Source organism: Ictidomys tridecemlineatus, unplaced genomic scaffold, assembly GCF_052094955.1.
Source record: "Ictidomys tridecemlineatus isolate mIctTri1 unplaced genomic scaffold, mIctTri1.hap1 Scaffold_35, whole genome shotgun sequence".
Taxonomy (NCBI): Eukaryota; Metazoa; Chordata; class Mammalia; order Rodentia; family Sciuridae; genus Ictidomys; species Ictidomys tridecemlineatus.
Window position 1 is genome coordinate 1,042,479 of NW_027522416.1, and position 21,745 is coordinate 1,064,223.

The window sequence follows — 21,745 nt, forward strand, 5'->3', positions numbered from 1 at the left end:
GTGTGCCTCCAATGGCAGCATCTCAGAGTGCCCCTCAGGACATTACAAACATACAGGAGAGGCCAGCTTCTTGTGTGGTGAAATCCACAAGTGTGGAGGAGACTGATAAGGTGGGTAGATTTGTTTTGTTTTACAGGATGAGACAAGGTTACGTAACTTAGACCCCCAAGAAAGTTAGTAACAGTTATTAATATGTAATAACATGAATAAGTACTTTACTAAAATTGGTACTGGGAAAAGATTATATGTAGTTTGATGCAATGAAGAATAGGTTGCTATTTTAAGGAGCTTTTTTTTTTTCAAGCAAATAGCTGGTCTATAAACATTAAATCTTACTTAATGCATATATTACAGATAAAAATGCTTATTTTCAAATGAAAATGTTTTTGAACAACAGTCTTTGTGCTAATTCATGGGCTTCTAATTTGTATGTCTTCTTTACCTAATTTTGAGATTCTGCAGAGGAAATACTGGTGTCTACCTAAAATCAATACTCTCTTTTTTAAAATGAGCCTTTTAATAGAACATATTGTGATTACCTTTATGTGTTCTTATGTTCAAAGCATTGTTCTATGTGTACCTTTTCCTTTAAGTTTTATTTTTATTCTTTTCCTTTATTGTCTTATTTTTACTCCCCTATTATTATTGGTTCCCTTTAATCCTAAATTTGGGAATCTATTAGCAAACAGCTTTTTATGACTAAGCAATCTGAACATTCTTGCTTTATTCATGTGGAAGGTAGATGATTTTTCAAGTAAATGTGATTGAACATAAGATGATGTATTATGTTGCTTGTAATCACACAATGATTTAAATGACTTTGAGAGGAATTTTTATTTTGAAGTATTCAAGACAACAGGTGGTCTTCTCATATCTGGTTGAAGGATTTTATTTCCTCCTCAGAAATTTAGTAAATTCTAGCCTCGAGAAATGAACTCTTCCCATCACCTAATATGCATTTGGCTACTTTATTAATTTAAAAAAAAAACCCAGCAACTTGACTATAGTTTTTTTGTAAACTATCATGTGTGTCTTTAGAACATAGCAATTTGAATAGAAACACATCTTTAAAGAAATGCTTAATGAAGTTGTTACTTAGAAAATCAACTCTCTTATTTCTATTAAGATGTCTAATTTAATGTTTGTGGTGTAAAATCTCATAAATCAGGAATTTTTCTCTGTGATGGAGTCATTTTTCTGACAAACTTTTCCAGAGTTACTGCTTGGTAGTTGAGTGAAGCTTTGCAAAAAAGGTGATCATTGAGTTCAGTCTTAAAATGAGTGTGGGAGTCCATCGGTCAGGTGGAGGACCCTGTCCAGAGATTCAGTTCCTGAATACAATAGCTTGCCTGGGTGTGTGCAAGGATCAGATTGAACCAGCAAGGAAATCTAGAACCAAGTCAGGGTCAGAGACTTCATTTTGTGCTTGTAGCTCCTTTGCATTTCTTCATAGCAAAAGCATTTTCAGGGTTTTTTATACTTGTATTTACCCTAAAATTACATCCTAAGTGTGTAAGTTATTATACTCTCAAGTAGTTACCAAAGCATTTTTTTCTGTATATAGAAATCATCATAGCCCCTGCTTATAAATCTTTCTTCTGGATTTCCTCATTTAATCCATTCCAGTGAAGTTCCTTTGTACTTGGATCCCCAGGAGGTCTAGGTTGTCTCTTAAAATTCTGGACTGTGCTACCAGTGACCTTACTGAAAGCTATTTCTTTTGATTCTTGCCCTCTACTCTATGACCACTTGGTGCCCTCTGTTAAGTAATCTTTTTTTAGTATGTTGCCTTTGGCAAACTACACATCTTTATACAATTTTTGATTATTTTTTCTTTTGATCTGGACATCTGGATAGTTCTTTGGTGTATTGTTCAGCAGAACCCAGAATTTTATTTGTTTTTCCCTAGAGAAGCTGAAGAACCATTTTTTATTTACTCATTACAAAAGTGCATGTATGCACACATGTGAATTCTTGGTTTGCCTAGGCATCTTAGTGCCTTTTCCTTACATTCCTGGCCATATTTGATGTGAATAGTCACCCTTTGGTCCTGATTTTTTATCTTCTGCTGCATCTTACTGTGTACCTTCGTACCTGCACAGATCCAGGAGGAGTCAGTTTTTGTTGTTGTTTTTTATTTTTAAGATGGGGATTGAACCAGTGATGCTTTATCACTGAGCCACATCAAAAGGCCTTTTATTTTTAATTTTGAGACAGAGTCTCCCTAAGTTGTTGAGGCTGGCTTTGGATTTGCAGTCTTCCTGACTGAGTCCCTGGGATTACAGGTGTATACCATGGTACCCTGCTAGAAACCAACTTCTTATACTTTAACCACATCCTATTTTTATTTTCCTTGTTGTCACTCTTTTACTCATTGTCTGAATTGGAGATACCTGAATTCATGATTCACTACGTTCACTCTACTCTTTAAGAGGCAGCACATCTGTTCTTTTGTTAAATCCATGGGCTGATAATTTTCACTATGTGATTTTAATAGTGTCCCCCTAGGTCCAGGTCTTAAATAATGAAGTCATATTTAAAACTAGTGTTTTGTGGATGTACTTATGGGTGTAGAGATGAGAGCATCTTAATTTTAAGTTAGACCCAAATCCACTGGTGAGTATGCCAATGATGAGTCCACAGAGAGGGCACATAAGGTGAAGACAAAGCAAAGGTGATGTCATGCTGCTGCATGCAGCTAAGAAGCACCAGCAGCCAGCAGAAGCCATGGGATCATGGCCTTTCCAACACCTTGATTTCCTTGATTTCGGATTTCTGGCCTAAGAAACCATGAAAGAAGAACTTTGGGTTGATCTAAGCTACTCAGTAATGGTAATTTGTTATAGCAGTTATAGGAAACCAATATATCAGTAACTCCAATTGTAACTCCAATCATGGTATTCTTCTGGTTGTACCTTGACCTCACTGTTACTTAGTGACTCATTACACCTATAAATCAACATATTTAAAACCAAAATCATTTTTCCCTCCTAGACTAAAAAGCTAAAGATCATTTTTTAGTTTTTTCCTTATTCTTTCACATCTACTTAGAAACCAATTCTTCACATAATCACCCTTCATAATGTCTTCCATTTCCTTTGCTGAAGTCATTCCTAGGAAAATCCAGGCAGAGTAAGGTGAGAAATAGTATTGAACTTATCCTCAGGATTCTCTAAATGGAGCAAGCTGCCACATTTCTATTTGTTAATTATCACTTCCCAGTTCAGAAACCTCAGTTTGCTGTGATTGATTTTCTAGATCTCAAGTTTCTTTACAGACTGATTATAACTTTTAAACTTTTAATCCTCATCATTTTCAGGATGCTTTTAACTCTGACCACAAGATTTGACTTACTGTCTCTCATGTGAAATCCTGCTTCCTTTCCTTTCATAATTGAATGGCCCGATTGCACGTATAAAAGTGCATGTATGCACACACATGAATTCTTGTTTGCCTAGGCATCTCAGTGCCTTTTCCTTACATTCATTCCTACTATCCCATTCAGTGGATCCTGGTTTTTTTTTTCTTAACTTAATGAAGAATTTTTTTTCAGATTTTAGCATAGAATACTTTTTACTTTCTCTTAACATGTCTCCCTGTGCCTTTTTATTTTTTTATGTATATGTTCATATATTACATAATGCTAAAGGTAAAAGGGGGAATACAGTGAAAATCATCCTTTTCTGCTTTGTCCTCAACTAAATTCTTCTGCCCAAGGGCAACCAATATTGACAGTTCAAGTCCCTTTCAAGAGCTAATGAATGTATGCAAATTCAAGTCAATTTTCCCATGGTCATGTGCTACCTATACCATGTTATTCCTCACTTTTGGTACTTAATGATTCATTTTGCATATCCTTATTAGAACATAAAGGGCTTCCCTTGTTTAAAGATTGAATAATATTACATTGATGTATATAACAGGATTTACTTACCCTGTCATCTAAAGATAAATATTAGGCTTAAATTGTTATTGTTTAAAGCGTAAAGCTCTGTTAAATTTTCCTTTTGTCCTCTTGCACCTATAGGGCAGGAATTGTATTCTCCAGCAAAATCCTATAACACTGTAGGTATTCAAGAGAATTGGTGGTATAGTATAGAGAATTGACAAATATTAATAAGTAGAGCTTCCACATATCCAAGTATATTCTATACAATGAGAATTTGTCATATCACAAAATTTTAGTATTTATTTCAGTTTTGTATTTGTTGAATTTTCTGAAACACTTGGATAACATAGGTTGCTTATATTTAGTTTTATGGTAACTGGACCACGTGGCTTTTAGCAATGTTTCCTTAGGCTTTTATAGAAAATCCAGAATTTTGACAACCTTATATTTAAAAATCAAGGATGAACACCTAAAACATTATATTATATATTACACTATGCATATAAATATAATTAACCATTGGATTGACATTACTTATATACAGACATTCAGAAAAGTCATCAAAGCATATCAATTACTTAGTTTACTGATTACTTGCTGAGGCTGGTCTTGAACTTGCAATCCTCCTGCCTCAGCCCCCTGAGTTACTAGGATTACAGATGCCACCACTCCTGGCTGAACTTTGAATTTTAACAAGTCACTATTTTATGTGATTGAAAGTATAGGCATGTTGGGGAAAATGTAACTGGAAGAAAAAATATTTGTACAAATCTGTTCTTAAGTATGCAAAGAATTTTAGATACACTTATATCCTATGATTTTCATTGTCTGTGGTACAAAATAAACTACAAGGGTGCGCTGTTTAACAGAAGTACAGTGTTGCAATCTTTTCCATTTTTTTCTTCCAAACTCTACTAAAGCAGAAAGCAAATATTGGAAATATTTATATTATATTAGAAATACAAATGCTTACTTTGTATGAGTAAAGTGACAGAAAATAAGTAAGAGAGATAAATACCAGTAATGTCTGACAGTGATTTATAATTAGCAGTTTTATCCATTTTGAGCTTTGAGTTCATTTTAGTGTTCTTTTAAAGTCACTAATACTATGTTTCCCACAGTCAAGGCTTACCAATAAGTTAGTTCATCTGTATCTTGAAAAAAATTGTCAAACATATCTCTTTTATATATTTTTTTGGCTGCCCATATTTAATAATTTGCCTAATTCCTCTAAGACATTTCTCAATATTGGCGAATTAAGATATTTGGATTGTGTTTTTGGAACTTATACTGAAATTATTCACATTACAGGCTGTTGATTTTCTGAGCTGATTTTGACAACTGATTCTGCAGTTTCCAAAAAGGATTCATAAAAGTTTAAAATTAGTAAAATAGTCTAAATTTTTCTTGGAATAGATCTGTACCTAAAATTTTCCCCATTTAAGACTGTATTTTATAGAATATATATTTCACTGTCAATTTCATGTCCTTAAATTTTTCTGTACTTTTTTCCCATTATTTCAGGCTTCATGTCATTTTCCCTATAAAGGTGGATATATTTCTATCTACAAAAATGTTTATTTGAAAAGAAAAACTTTCCAATTAGAATTTTTCTGGCAGTTTTTAATAGAACTTTTGGAGCATTTTGTGGTTCTAATGATTCAAAATGTCAATTCTGTGACAAAATATAAAATATTTGACTCATTCTTTTATTTATGCAGACATTCAGAAAAATCAGCAAAGCATATCAATTACTTAGTTTACTAATGTAATATTTTCTATATGCATTAGTATAGAAAATATATACAGTTGTATATAGTAAGACCAACATGTGTGAAACAGGAAGTCAGAAATGCAGTGACTTGACTTAAATTGAAAGTGATTTATAATTCTGAAACTAAAACTAAGTTCAGAAATCTAGTTTCTGCACTGTATGTGCAGAAACTAGATTTATTACATTAGAAGAAGAGGTAAAAAAGTTGAATTTGTGGATAATCTTGACTCAGAATTCATAGAACCTTTGGGAGAATTATTCATTTGACATATTTGGTGTGTCTTTGCGGCTTAGAGCTATGTGTATACAACACCCACCAGCTTTTCCACTGACCACTAACATGATATGCCATTTTCTTGGGATATTGAGTTGTGACTGAAAGCACAGTCGGAATAATCTCTAGTGGATATTTCATTTTGTCTCCTTTTGCATTCTGCTACAAACACTCAAAGATTGAGCAATTGAGACTTTTGACATCTAGTATTATGCAAGTGAAATTTAATACCTAGAGTATTCATTTTTAATAAGTAACTTAATTTTTCAAAATATGTGCTGTCTTCATCTTTTACTCACTTTTATATCAATGGCTTACAAGCAGATGGTGTATCTGCTTGTATGAGTAGGTATATATTTGTTTTTATTTTACTTAATTGATTTTAATCCTACTTTTCAACAGAATAATTAAGGTTGTACTCTTCTATATATAAAGTTTGTATTTGTAATCTTTAAGAAATATACTGTTTTTTTAATCCAGATCATCGGGTAACATTTTATTTTCCCCTCCACTCTCCTCTTATCATATGGAAAGTGGACCACACACATCATTCTACAATTGCCTAGGAACAGTGGTTACCATGGCATTTGCAGTTTGATACATCAAATACAGCTGTCTGTACTTCCAAATATATGACTGGTTTCAGTAGAGAAATGCACTGGCACAATATATTTAATCTTTCCCAAATATAAAGCATATTTTGTCATTGTGGTTTTCATAAGGTTCATTTCAAGGGTCAGAATAACAAAAGCAATGGTGAATGCTTATATTATTGACTATTAATATTACATATCAAATTTAAAGAATATTACCCAGTTAATGTCCACAATAACCCTCTGTATCACTACTTTTTAGTTTTCTGCCCAGTTTACTTCTGACCGAAATGTAAAAAAAAAAAAAACTATGCTCATTATAAATTTAAATTTAAATAAAAATATTATTCAAAGAACAATGGGTTGTGGGATTAATGTGGATTTCTCTTCCTTATCTTTTAATATGCAAAAAAGTTGTTTCTCTCTAAAATTGCACAAGATATTCATAAAACCATATTGAAAACCATCAGGAGGCTTTCTTGACCAGTCCTTGTGGTTCAGAGTTTGCTTAGCCTGTCTGCCATGAGAGAAATTCACCTTTCAGTGGTAATTGGTTTGTGTTAACAGAGGCCAGGGCAGAGAGAAGCGGGCATCTTTCCTAGAATGATGGTGATAAGCTTATAGAGGTGGGGCACTGACTGGAATGAAGCCAGCTATACATCTTTGGTGCATTTTTTGGAATCAACTGAATTGGCCCCAGTTTGTTTACCTGTAGGTGTTTCATATTCCCCTACCCTGTCCCTAGAAAGACTTCTGCTAAAATGATAACAGAAGACTAGAGTTACCACCATTCCCTACCTTTAAGCTTTACCATTCCCTATCTTTAAGCTTGATCATGGGTTCTGTGCTCTTCTGGTTCATCCTGTCTTTTCCCCACAAGATATACTATTGAGAGAGGCCCTCATCTTTGGTCTTTAACAAAATGTAATAAGCAAAGGTTTCTCAATAACAAGAATTGGTTGTATGCTATCACAGAAAATTGTAGGGCTTATGAAATGAAAGTGCATATTGCTTCAAGAGAAGTGTAAAAACATTTTCAGGTCATAACACAAGTTGAAAAATTTGTAATTTATTTCTTCTTTGCATAGAGAAGGGCTGGAAAAAAGAAGTATATTGTGGCAGAACAGGAATTGTCGTGGTTTGGAGCATGGTTACATTCTATTCTTGGGCCTATGATTTTTTTTTTGTCCTTGTCATTTTCGTTTCCATCATCATCTTCATTGAATTTCTCTGTGGCTTGGTTTTCTTCTCTGTAGAATAAGGTTTTTTAACTGTGTTCATCAAAGTGTCTTCCAGCTCTAGTATTGTAAAATTATTTTAATCCTTTTATTGTCTTTTAAAATTGGATGAAAGGGCTTTGTTGTGGGAAGCTTTGATCAGTGGTAATGAGATGGTGATGCCTACTTCAACTCTGTGAGGATTTATGAAACCTAAACTCAGAAACAACTTAAGACATTGAATAATGGACATCTTTCTCCCTGGACTCCTGAAGGACCACATGGGTATCACTAAAAAGTGCTCAAAGACTTAGTTTCATGAAGATGTGTTCAAGTTAATGAAGTTGCTAAGATATTCAAGTTAATGAACTTGAGTATTTCATACTATCTCATAGTATTTACAAGGAATATATAGCTGGCAAAGAATAATGTTGATCTGTACCTTAAAAATATATATATATGTGTGTAAATATATAAAATTCATATATATATATATACATAATTTATAATAATTTTACAGGATTTCTTAGGTTCTCTCTATTTACCCCGATCCTCCCCACATGTGAAAATAATATTGTAAACAGATAATAAAAAAAACTCCTAATAGATACATTAAATAACATTATTGAAATTAGGCTACTGTTTATATGCCTTAATTGATTTTTTTCTTTTTGTGTTCTTTAACTCTTATCTAGAATGCATTGATTCTAGTGACCCACATCTTATGATTCACCTAATGATTAATAAGTGACCTAGTAACTAGTGCAAAGCTAGTCCTCAGCTAGTCATCAGTCTTTTGAACATTATTTAATTCTGTTTTCAACTTTTATTTAGTTTCATTTGAACCAGTGAATTTTGATTTGGATGAGAATTGAGGGACATTAATGATCTGGCCTGGTTTTCAACCTGACGTTGCCCTTTTTGCTAGAGGATTCTGTTTTTTCCTTGTAGTGTTTCCCTTTTCACAGAGCACACAGTTTGGTGATGTGTGTTTCTATTACAGGTGCAGTGGTCACTAATGGCAGACAGACTTATCAGTAGCTTTAACTAAATAAAATAATTGAATATCTCTAATGATTAACCATAACAGTTTCTCCTGGTAAATAGAAACCTATTTTCTCATATTGTAAACCCTTTAGACTTAAAATAATTAAATTTTAACCACTGTTAAATATATATGTATGTATGTATGTGTATGTGTGTGTGTGTATATATATATATATATATATATATATATATATATATATATATATATAATTTGACCAAAGGAAATGTATCCTGGTTATAAAAGGTAAACATTTATAAATTATTCTTTATTTAATTCTTCATGTAAACTTCACCTGTTAGATTGTTCAGATTTATATACTCTAATGCATATTCACGTACTCATCACCAGCATTTAACAAACTAGTGTTAATTATTTAACTTTTATTAAAGTCCTTCATGGTATGATGAAATAACTTGAGGTGATTAAAGGTGGAGAATTTTAGAACAGTGAATTCGGCTTATGCAGCAGACTAAGCACAGGTTCCTGAATATTGAACACTGTTGGGTTTTAAAGTTGATCATAACTGAGATTGATTCCAATAGGACCCCCAATTCCACTTTCACCAAAGAGAAAGGCAGTCATAAATACTTTGTTTTTTAAATATTCATACTTTTCACTTTAACCTTAATAACTATCATGTTTTTATTTTGTTTACGGAATACATTCACATGTCATGTAATAACAGCTGATAAATATGGAACATGTACTGTGTACTAGGCACCATTTTATATATGCTGAGATCATTTAAGGATCACAGCACCTTTTAACATAGATATGGTTACTTTTTATAGATGAGGAGACTGAAGGTCACAGAGACAGTAAATGACACATTTCTTGGTTCTCCCCCTAGTGTTGACCCCATTGTCCATTTTGGGGATTACCATTATGGTGAGCTATCTTCCAACATAAAAAAAAACTTCTATGAACCTCCCTCTGGTTCACACTAGGTGATTGAATTCTGATCAGTGCAAAAGTACAGTTACTTGGAGACTATTGGGAGCACATCCTGAAGGACACAGGAGAATATATTCTAAATGGAAACTTGTGTATTACTTAAAGAACTGTGGTAACTTAGGAAGTCTACTTTCTTGGCTACAATCTAACCAAAAAGTACTAAAGGGTTTTAATGTAAATACTCCATTTTTCCTGCAGACTTTCACCCAAGAGGAGGATATGTTCAGTAGATACAGACCATCTTTTCCTCAAGACCAAGTACTCCTCCAGGTTTTCTTAGTAGTGATATTTTAGTCAGCCTCAAAAAACTTCAAATTTGACTTTTTGTAACTTTGTTTGGCTGTTACCTTAGCTGACTGAAGCTCTTTTCTGAGAGTGTCTTTTTATAAAAACAACTAACCTCTTCTGTATTCCATAGGATGACTGAAAATATAAAGCTATTTTTTAAATGCTATTACTGGTGTTACATCTCAAAATTTTCATTTCTATTATTAATCTTGTGTTGATTAACTAATCTCACAATTCTTATTAATTCAGAACTCCTGCTTTTGGATCATCTTATACTAATTGTTACATTTATATTTTGTCTCTTTATTTAGCAAGTTTTTACTATTAATTATAAGATGGAATCTAGTTATGACAGGCACAAGTTCTACCTCATATCAATTAGTAAGAATCATGTCTCTTCTTATGTCCTTGTTCTGAGGGTCTGTGGTTCAAACTGCAACTCTAGAAATGTACGCCAATTTATACCAGTGTTTTGTAGATTGATTATACCATATATGCTTCCCAAGGTATCCATAGCTTTGCATTCCCTCAATTGTCTTCATAAATGCTATTTATTTATTCTGACAAGTTTTAAATTCCTTGTTCATAGAAATATACATATTCTGTACAAAAATTCTAGCTTATTTTAAGATCTCCAGACTGATAAATATATGAATATGTGGGTATTCTGTATTTGAGTTATGGATATGTTTACATGAATTTGTGAGTATAAAAATTCCTCTATTTTTAAAATTTCTATGCTGTCTGCTTTACTGTATTATGAAAGTCTTTCGCTCTTAAACACTATTGTCTGTGAAGTTCATATCATGACTGCTTTTAGCATGTAATAGGTGAGATCCGTAAGTGACAGTGATTGAGAATATGGCCTAAGGTGGAAGTATTTTTATTATATACCTCATGAAAGCAATCAGTCAAAACATGAGAAAGATGAAACTAAGGAGGAAGATCAAAGATGTCATTCCTTGGTGTGCTTTTACTGCATTGTTACTAATAAACCAGGTCTGCAGTGATAGTGATGCTTGAATAAGGCTAAACTGAAGTCAGTTTCTCAAGAAATAACATCTGTGGATTTTTAGAGAAATATTTTAAAATGTTCTTTTAGCATTTAACCATCTCCTTGAGTTTCTCTGAATTTGCTAATACTATGAGAGATCAAGTGAAAGTTTCAGACCACAGAGGCATTATAATCTACTCAAATCAGTATTTACTGCTAATTCCTCACTATGTTTCTATATCATCTGTTTATTACTGAGGATCCTTCTCTTGAATTATTTTAGAGGTCTGTTGGGGATCCATCCCATGACCTCCCGGTGGGGGATGATCACAATAGTTAATCAGAATTGACTTTAGTGGTTCAGAATCAAAATATGAGTTTTAGTGGCAGGTTTTCTTTTCTTGCTAGATTATTAGAGGTCTGAGTTCTGAAAGAAGGAACAGCGTAATATGATGGCAAGGGCTAGCTATAACTATATATCAACTGATATGGTAGAAGTTTAATATTTGGGGGGATGATGAGATCACCAGCCACCTTATCTCTCCTTCCTTAAGAGGAATTATGAATGAGGGGTTTGTATAGTATAGAATCTGCCATGTAGGCTTGTGTTTCTGTCCCTGTGGTGATCCATCATTGTCTTTAGTATCTCACACAGTTGGCAATGATGATAGCTTTTAAATCATTTTTTTTCTTTTGGGGCAGGTTTTCTTCCTCTGGCAGAAGTATTAGAAAGTTATGAAATAGTAAATTCGTCACTTTTTTCTGGATGTGTAGCAAAGCACAAAGACAGGAAACTTCTTATGTATTGGACTATTTTGCTTGGATGTACTTACATGGTCCTGTAAGAGTGGAATGACCCAAATTTACACAAACATCTAGTCCAAGTTTATCAAGACTTCTTACCCATGAAGAAGAAAATACAGAATTCATTTTCCACTCACTTAAATATTTATTGAGAAACTTCTGTATGCCAAACAATTGTTCCAGAATTACAGCAATGAGCAAAATAGAAAAACAAGTTCCTGCCCTTATAGCCAATTCCAGTGGAAGCAGATAATAAAGCAGTAAATAAGCCAAAAGCTGTTAAAGGCTTATAGTAAAAAAATAAAGCTTGGAAATGGGATAGAAAATTTTGGAGTCAGGGAGGAAGGCATTGAAAGGTGACATGTGAGAAATAACCAGAAGGAAATGAGGGAGGGAAACATTAAGCTATCAGAAGGAAGAATGTTCTAGGTATAGGAACAGCCAGGGTAGCCATCCCAGGAACTCTCCAGGCACCATGAGAGGCAGCAAAAAGGCCATTGTGACTGGAGTGAGCTATTCTGTCCTTGCAGATGGTCAGAGACATCTAGGAACCAGGACATCAATTAAAAGGACTTAGATTTTCTGTGCCAATTGGGAAAATACTAGAAGGTTTTGAACAAAACATCCGAAAGTGACTTACACACTTTAACAGGATCTTTTCTTCCTGCTATGTTGAGAAAAGACAGTAGGCATGCAGTGTACAAGCAGAGCCCTGTTAGAGTGTTGTCATTGATTCAGACTCTATGGTAGAAGTCAAGCTGATGCTCAGTGTGTTTTAAGGGAGGAGCCAACAGGGTAGATTTGTTATGGATGATGAGAGAGGAGATGACAGCAAATAGAAAAATGACTTGCTCTTTGCTGAGATAAAGACCATGAGAAGTACAGAGTTTGGGGTAGAAGGAAGAAAAGGAATGACTGCTAAGATTTCAGGTTTAGACGTGCTAAGTTGAAGTGGCCTTGATGTGGAGACCAAAACAGGTCATCGGATGGAGTAGACATGAGTTTACAATCATCAGCATATATATAAAACTTACAGGTAACAAATCATCAAGAAAGTGTGAGTATAGATATTAATAAGAATATGGCCAGAGTTCTGGTGACACCAATGTTGGTCAGAAGATGAAAACTAATGCACCAAGAAAGTAGAGCAGCCAGAGTATGGATCTGTTGAGAGTGAGAAATGTGGTGTTCTGGGTAAGAAAAAGCACTACAGAAGGGAGGTCATGTGTGTTTATTGCTGCTAACAGGTCCGAAAAAAAAGTGTTCTGAGAAATGACCACTGATTTATTTGTGGTCAAGGTCATTGATGATTTTGATAGGAAAAGTGTTAATGGGTCAAGGGTTGGTAAAAGTTTAATTGGGAAACTCAAGTGGGAAAAGAGAAATTGCAGAAATAAAGTATGAACAATTCTAAGTTTTGTTATAAGTCAAAGAGCAAAGATGGTGTGGCAGTTGGCCAGGAGGCATCAATCTGCCTGAGGAGGCAGGATAGTCCTAGGTTCTGCAGACATTCACCTGCCAGGAATGTGAGCAGTAGCCACTTGTAGTCTGTGACCTCAAGGACCTTATCTTGGGCAAATATAAATTCTTGAAACATTTTCCACTGATACACTGGTGCTAAAAAGAGATAGATTAACCAAGCCAGCTATTAGTGTACCAGTACTCTTCTCCTTTTCAACCCTTACTTTACATTCAATAATTTCTCTGATTCTTCTGGAAAAGTTAGTTTCTAACAGTATTTCTCAAAAGCCTTTTACATTTCAATTTGTTATTTTCATATTTGTCCCCTGTCCTAGTCTAAGTTAATTGAGGAGGGATATATTTTATTTTTCCTTATATTTTACCTTACTTCTGCACAGATTTTCTTTGTTTCATAACTATTTTTTTAATAAATTACTATTGTGCTTCATTTTGGTAGATGATGGATTTGTTTTAAAGATCAGTGTCTTCATAAGGTTTGCAATTAATTTCTATTCATAGGATTGTGTTTGGTGGTTTTGTTTTTTACAGAGTCCCTGTGAAGCAAGCATAGTGAGAACAGGCTCACTGCGGCTCAGTAGCTCCTCCATTGGGGAACTTCATCTTTGAGGAGAACAAAGTGAAAAGCACCTTCCCCACCCTCCAAAGCAGCCCAACGTTGAAGCGATGGAAATGGCCGAGTGACTGGTAATGTTACTTTTCCCATTAACACTTTCATTTGTATTATGTTCTGCTTAATACAAACAGAAATGATATGTTTGTCTTTTTATTAAATAATGATATTTAGGATTTATAAATAGTCCCTGATTATTCTCACTTGACTGCTTTCTATGAATCTGCAACACAAAATAAAATGACAAAATTATATGGCTTCATTATCCGAAAATGAGCAGATTGTAATTTGTAAACTTATTTAGAAAACATTGCCACTCCAGGATTGACTTATATAGTAAGAGAAATGAATCTAAGTGGAATTTTGTCATTTCACAGTTGGGTAGTAAAATGACTTTTAGCAAGGTCAAGGTTCAATTATTTCTGGATTATATATAAAAAAGCTACAGTGAAGCTGTAAAGGTGCTTTATGTATGAGGCTTGTTTATATATTGTGTTGTTCCTGTCAGCCCTGCAGTTAGTAGATGGGATTCCTCCAAACAGTGCTTTGGAAACAAGCTCTCCTGAGGGGCCATCCAGCCCAGGTATGACACCTTAACTCCACTCTGTGTCAGTACTGAAAAAGAATTTCCATGACAGTTGAGGAATAGATTTAATTAGAATGCTCTATGAAAGAGATCAGATTTTTTGACCTCATTTCCCAAATTTATTTCATGGAATGAATTCTCCTTCCCTTACTCCCCCCAGGAGTAGGGATTAGAGTCTGAAACTGGCACAAAATCAACATTTCAGTTCTGGAATTATACCTGGAGGACTTTCCCTGTTTGGTCTCTTGTTTTTCCTTATTCAGTGTCAGGTTGACATTTGTTAACCTCCTTCCCAAGAGTACTGACACATCATAGTTAGAAACGTTTAGTATGTTTTGGGAAAAAAATTTACATTAAAATATAAGCATAGTTTTTTAAGCAATGCTTCTAGGTATGAATTCAATGACCAGGTATCCTACTGTCATGGTAAAAATTTGTTACCCTGAAAATACTTTCTATTATATAACTTGCATTATCAGTTCTCCTCAAATAAGTAACTGAACTAAATTTTATTAAAAGCATGTACACCATGAGAAAATTTTATGTGCATTTTGACTTATATGTTCAATTATCAATATTAAATTTGCATATATACTGGTATATATTGTTTATAGGATATATTTTTCATCCCCATGTTTACCAAATTTGTAATCACATGACTCACATTTTACTTATGCCTGTATCAACATGTGGTTTTATATATGCTTTCATACATAATTTCACAGTATATTCTTATGAATATTGATATTTCCCAATTCACATATTCATTCTTACACTAAAACCCTAACACAATCCAAAATTTTATATTGACCTTTATATTACTTCTACAAGAAAGGCAAATTTTACTTCAATCCTTGTACACCAATAAGAATTTTAAAGTGTATTTTGACTTTTATTTTCAATGATCAATATTAAATTCACATACATATCACTGTATATAATTTATAGAATATATCCTTGAAACTCCCTATTTACAAAATGTCTCATCATATGATTCATATAAGTCTCCCTAATGTCATACCATGCATGTTTTTTATGTATTTTTAACATAATACATAAATACATAATACATAATACATAATACATAAATTAACATATTTTCACACATTCATCTTATGAATACAGATATTTCCCAGTATACATGTCCATTCTTTAACCCTAATCCTAACTCAAACCAAAATTTTTTATTATCTTTACATTACCTTTTTATCTAAATCCAGTTTGACTTGAATCCATGTAGTCCAATAAATTTTAAATTGTATTTTGACTTCTATTTTAATTGTTTAATGATAAATCTGCCTCTATACTAATATATGTAATTTATAGGTTATATCCTCACCTCCACTTATATACAACATGTATAATCACATTACTCATATTGTATTCTTCTCTGTGTCATAACATGTATGTTTATATATGTTTTGGTACATTTTTAATGTAAATTCTTAGGACTGTTCATATTTTCACATACACATGTTAATCTTTAACCCTACCACTAACTCAAACCAAAATTTCATATTAACCCTAACCTTACCTCTACATGTTAACCAATTTTACATAAATCCATGTGACCAGGTGTACATGTGCCTGTGAGTGCTAGCTGTGCTTACTGGTTCAGATATGTACGTGTGTGTATATGTATATATGCATATATATATCTGACAGGAGACCTCAGCAGTCTTGTGCAGCCAGGCAATTGCATCATCACTACCAGGTCCCTGGATTGGCACCGGCAGGTTTCCATGTTTGGCCAGAATTATTTAGTGCTGAGCACTGCATTGGCCAGAACTCCAGTCCTCCCAGAAGTTGAAGCCAGGAGGGCTGTGAGAAATACCTTGGCTCCAAACAGCAAAAGTTGTGCATGGACCCCAACCTCAAGTGCTACTGCAGGGGAGCGGGGGTACGACACAACATTCCTGCACTGCCTTCTACACTGTGGCCCAGACAAGGAACCGGCACCCTACGCCACCTCCTGGGCAAGTTCTTCAGCGCCCCTTCCTGCAACACAAGCCATCCTCCCCATCTTCCCGGGAACTCTGCTTCCCGCTCGCCCTCCCTGCACATCATGTGGCCCCACCCCTATATTGTTGGGCACAGCCCTGCCCTCAACTCATAAGTGAATGCATGATGCGCACACGCACGAACGCAAGACGCGGTCATGCTCCACGCGCACATGCACGCACACACGCACGCACGCATGCACAGACGCACTGCGAACTACTTCTGTGCAGTGGGTTTCCGGCGGCCTAGAAGTTTCAGGCAGATGGTGGAGAAGCACGTATCTTCAAGTAGCTGAGGACCTACCTTTGCAAGGCTGCCTGGCCTGCTCTGCTCCTGGCCAAGAAGCTTTGTCACCCTCTGGGATGAAGTCCCTTCCAGCTTTCAACTTTGCGGTTCCTGGTGAGAATGTGAGGCCTCCCACAAAGGCAGCCTGGCACTCACCACTGTGCTCCTGTTGGACATTGTGAATCCCAGTGGAGAGCCTCAGGTAGAGAGGGCACCAGTGTGTCCAGCAGTTCGTGGGGTGCAGCACTGGCTGGGGCGGTGTCATGGGACCAGAGCTGGGTAAGTAATGCATGGGGAGGAGGCAAAATGTGTCTCTCTCCCTGTAAGGTGGTTCATGGATGTGCGGACCCTGCTGAGTCCTGTTTGGGATAGGAACATTGCTGGATAATTCTTAGGGAACCAGAAGCAGGGTGGGATAGGAGGTGGGAGGGGTAGAGGTGGGTGATGTAGGAGCTCCGTGGGGTAGGAGCTGGGTGGGATAGTGCAGGGGAGGGTGTGCTCTGTGCTATCCATGGGAGGCAGTAACTGAAGGGGTGACCATGCTGAGGCTTGTGGGGGAAGGGTCCTGGCTGGAGATCTTAGGGGACCCGAGCTGGGTGGGGTAGTGTCTGGGGAGAAGGCGCACTGTGCCTGTTGCTGCTAGGTATTACCTTGTAACATTCCTGGGCAAAACCCCACCCTCAACACACAGGCGAGTGCATGAGGCACACAAGCTTGGGCGGGCATATTGCAAGCTGTTTCTGTGCTCTGAGTTTCCAGGCATCCAGAAGTGGCCAGTAGATAGTGGAGAAGCATGTTCAAGTACCTGAGATCCTTCCTGCTGAACCTGGGAGCAGAGCCAAGGTAGGGAGACCTCCAGTGTCCTCAGCAATGTGTGGTGTATGGCCCTGGCTGGAGAGGTGTTGGGGGACCAGACTGGATGGGGTAGGTGCTAGGTGTGGTAGTGTGTGAGGAGGGGGGCACGCTGTTTCTGTAAAGTGGTGCCTGGAGAGGAAGCTCATGCTGAGGCCTTTGGGGGCACCGCCCTGGCTGAAGAGGCTTCAGGGGAATGGAGCTGGGTGAGGTAGTTGGTGGGGAGGGGCACACTGTGTTTGTACCTGTGAGGAGATGCCTGGAGGGGGCGCTCTTGCTGAGGCCTGTGGGTACAAGGCCCTCACTGGGGAGGTGTTAGGGCACCAGGAACTGGATGGGGTAGTACATGGGGAGGGTACTTGCTGTGCCTGTCACTGCAATGCAGTGCCTACAGTGGATGCTTGTGCTGAGGCCTGTGGGGGTGCAGTCCTGGCTGGAGAGTTATTGGGAGACCAGAGCTGAATGGGGTGGAGCTTGGTGGGGTAGGAACTTTTGTGTGGAAAGGTGCACTGTGCCTGTTCTTGCTAGGGGTTAGCTAGAGGGGGCAGTTTTCCTGAGGCTTGTAGGGGCACAACCCTGGCTGGAGAGGTCTTAGGGGACCAGAGCTGGGTGAGGTAGTACCTTGGGAGGGCTTAACTGTTTCTATAACTGTGAGGTAGGGCCTGGGAACATCCCAGCACATATCCCCGCCCTTGACACACATGTGCATGCAGTTTGCACACATCCACTGATTCATGCAGGAACTTATTCCAAACTTCATCTGCACAGTGGATTTCTGGGCAGCCTAAAAGTATACTGTAGATTGTGGAGAAGCTAGGGCCTTCAAATCACAGAGATCCTTTCTACTGATGGCTGCCTGGGCTTCTCCAGTCTTGCCCCTAGACTATGTCACCCTCTGGGAAGGTGTCCTTGCCGTCCTTTCTCATTTATGGTTCCTGGTGAGGATGTTGGGCCTCCCACAGGGGCAGCATGGCCCTCACCACCACCTCCTATTGGTCTTTGTGGACTTATGAGGACAGTCTCAGGTAGGGAGGACTCCAGTGTCCCCAGTGGTATGTGGCATATGGCCCTGGGTGGAGAGGTTTTAGGGGACCGGAGCTGGGTGGTGAAGGAATTTGGTGGGTAATGTGTGGTGATGGGGCACACTGTACCTGTCTCTGCGAGGCAGTTACTTGAGGGGGCGCTCATGCTGAGGTCTGGAGGGGGTGCGCAGCCCTGGCTGGAGAGGCTTTGGGGATTGGAGCTAGATGAGTTAGAGCTGGGTGGGGTAGTGTGTGTGGAGGGGGCATGCTGTGCTGGCCCCTTGAGAGGGGCCTCTTTCTGAGGCCTGTGGGGGTTGGACCCTTGCAGGAGAGGTGTCCTGGGACCAGAGGCTAGGTGGGGTAGGGTGTGGGGAGGGGGCACTCAGTGCCTGTGGCTGCAAGGTGATGACTGGAGCAGACACAGGTGGTGAGGCCTCTGGGGGCGCCACCCTGGCTGGAGAGGTGCAGAGGGACTGGCAGCTATGTGGGGTAGTGGCTGCCTGCTCTGAGTGAGTGCCTGGAGGGGGCACTAGTGCTAAGGCCTGTTGAGGTGGGGAAGTGTGGCATAGGAGTTAGTGTGCTGTTCCTGGGTGCTCTTGACATGAGCTGAGTGGGTGTGGCAGAGGTTGCAGGGCAGTGGGGCAGAGGCACTTGGGTGCTGTTCCTGGGTGCTCCTGGAGGCAGCTGAGTTTGTGTGGTAGAGGTTTTAGGGCTGGTACCTAACTTCAATAGTGGGGCCTTGTTGGGGGAGTAAGTGTGAAGGGAAACTTTGGTTGGGGGCTAACCTGAATGGGGGGATGTTGAAGGGAGAAAGAGGAACACCTGGTTGAAATGGGAGTATGCATGTATCATTTTTAAAGTTGTGCATATGGTGTATCATTTTAAAAGCTGTGTTCTAAACTTTATCTGCCAGTGTTTTCTTTTGTTTGTCCCCCCAAAAGAGTAAATTACAAGTTTTCAGTGTAAGTCTATTCTCTACATTCTGTACATATAATTTATGTGTTTTTCTTGTACCTTTTATTTTATTACATTTAGGTGATTTGTAATGATTCATTGTTTATATATCAATGACTTTCATATTTTAAATCAATCATTTTTATGGAAACCATTTTTGTAAGTCCTAATTTACTTTGCTTTTTAGTTCACTATTTCCCAGTAAGTACAATTACTCATCCATTGGCATTTCCCTTTTTGCTGTGCAAAGTATTTCATTCTGAAATACTTTGATGTGTATTTTGTCCAGTGTGTCTTACTCAAGCTTCATGGAAATTTAATTATCAGTTGTTTTTGTCTGATATTCTTAACTTCCACTCATTTACTGGCATATGTTATCACTTTGTTCTTCTTTAAAACTGAGTAATATTCCATTGTGCATATTGACCACATTTTCTTTATCTGTTCGTCTGTTGAAGGACACCTAGGTTGGTTCCATAGTAAAACTCTTGTGAGTTGAGCTACTTTATAGCATTGATGTGGCTGCATCACTGTAGTATGCTGATTTTAAGTCTATTGGAAATAGACTGAGAAGTGGGATAGCTGGGTCAAATGGTGGTTTCATTCCAAGTTTTCTGAGGAATCTCCATACTGCTTTCCATGATGATTACATCAATTTGCAGTCCAACCAGCAATCTATGAGTGTGTCTTTTCCCCCACATCCTCACCAACATTTATTTTTTGCATATGCAGTAAGTTAGGAGAAACCAGAATGACAACACTTTACCTTCTCAATCAAACAGCATCATGCTAACTGAATGATCAAAGTTCAACATTAACTGTACTTGACAACAGATGTTAAGTTTCCCACCCCCTACTCCATGAAATAAGTATCATCTGTCCAATTCTTGTAGAAAATGTTTTGCCTAAAACAGATCATGAGGAGGCAATCAGAAACATTCAAATTCTGCAAAACAACTGTTCAGGACACTTCCACAATGTCAGTGCTGTATAAAAAATATCAGAAAACCATTATAGATTACAGGATTCTAAAGAAAAATGACAACAAAATGCAACATGTGATCCTTGATCATATCCTGTATATTTAAAAAATCCAGCTATAATGGATTTAGAAAAATTTGAATATGGAATATATACCTTGATAGTAGTTTCATATCAATATCAAATTTCCTCAAAGTGATATTAGTATGGTGGTACAAGAAAATTTTCCTATACATACCAAAATATTAAAATTGATGAATTTAGCTGAATACATATTGGTGTCATGCTAATCTTCATTTTTGCTTAACCTCATTTACATATAGAAAAGTATACAGATTATGGTGCACATCATTTTACTGTTCTTGAAACTTTCCTATAGGATTGAACATTTTAAAATAGCATTTTAATGGGAAAAAAGCAGTGTTAGACAAAGTTCTACATAGTCTGAGTTAGTTGCACCTACCTAAGCACACAGATTCTAAAACTAACTTTGCTTCTACCAGATGGCTCTTCTACTTGGGGCAGTGCTCTGAGGTCAAGGTAAATTGCTTTGCCTCTTACTAGCCCTTGCCTCAAGCCTCAAAAATCTCTGGGAACTAAAACAGTGAAACATCACAGGTCCACTATGTCTTGTGGAAGCTTTGTACCACAGACAGAATTCTCCATAGCCAAGGAGAAGAGTTACACCTAGTATTGTTTACCACATGGAGATTTTCTTAGCCAGGTGTGTGTCCCTCCTGCACCCCACTGCCCTACCTGAGGGACAGGGCTGGCAAATTTGCAGAAGTCAGGGAGGTCAGAAGCAATCCTGATTTCTTCCTTTTGAAAATTCACATGTTGGAAGTTTTCTGGTGGGCTGAGATGACCAAGTGTGGGGTCAGCTGGCAGGAAAGCACTCCAAGTAGCTCCTTCCACCTCCCTACAAGCTCCTATGGAGAGGCCAGGAGAAGCAGCATATGCAGTCAGAAAACAAAAGGACCCCAGTCTTCCCCAAGTGTGGGCTCCCTGCATTGGTTGGTGTGAAAGACTGAGGGGAAGCAGGGAGTCTCCTCAGGCAGGACCCTATGGGTTTCTTCCTTCCCCTCTTTTGCCAGCACCAAGCTCCTAAAGGCAAAGAGAGCTGGAGAGAATTCTTGG

General features: G+C 37.5%; 1 long non-coding RNA gene across 3 annotated transcripts; it reads left to right on the forward strand.

The window, feature by feature from the left end:
* Window positions 1–9,927: 9,927 nt before the first annotated feature.
* Window positions 9,928–17,598, forward strand: LOC144373305 (uncharacterized). Of its 3 annotated transcripts, none has more exons than XR_013433033.1 (5): window positions 9,928–10,019; window positions 13,846–14,001; window positions 14,436–14,510; window positions 16,179–17,001; window positions 17,559–17,598. It is a non-coding gene; the product is annotated as an uncharacterized LOC144373305 (long non-coding RNA). The 3 variants fall into 3 exon arrangements; XR_013433034.1 differs by having other exon boundaries at window positions 17,552–17,579; XR_013433032.1 differs by lacking the exon at window positions 17,559–17,598 and having other exon boundaries at window positions 9,935–10,019; window positions 16,179–17,183.
* The last annotated feature ends 4,147 nt before the right edge of the window (window positions 17,599–21,745 follow it).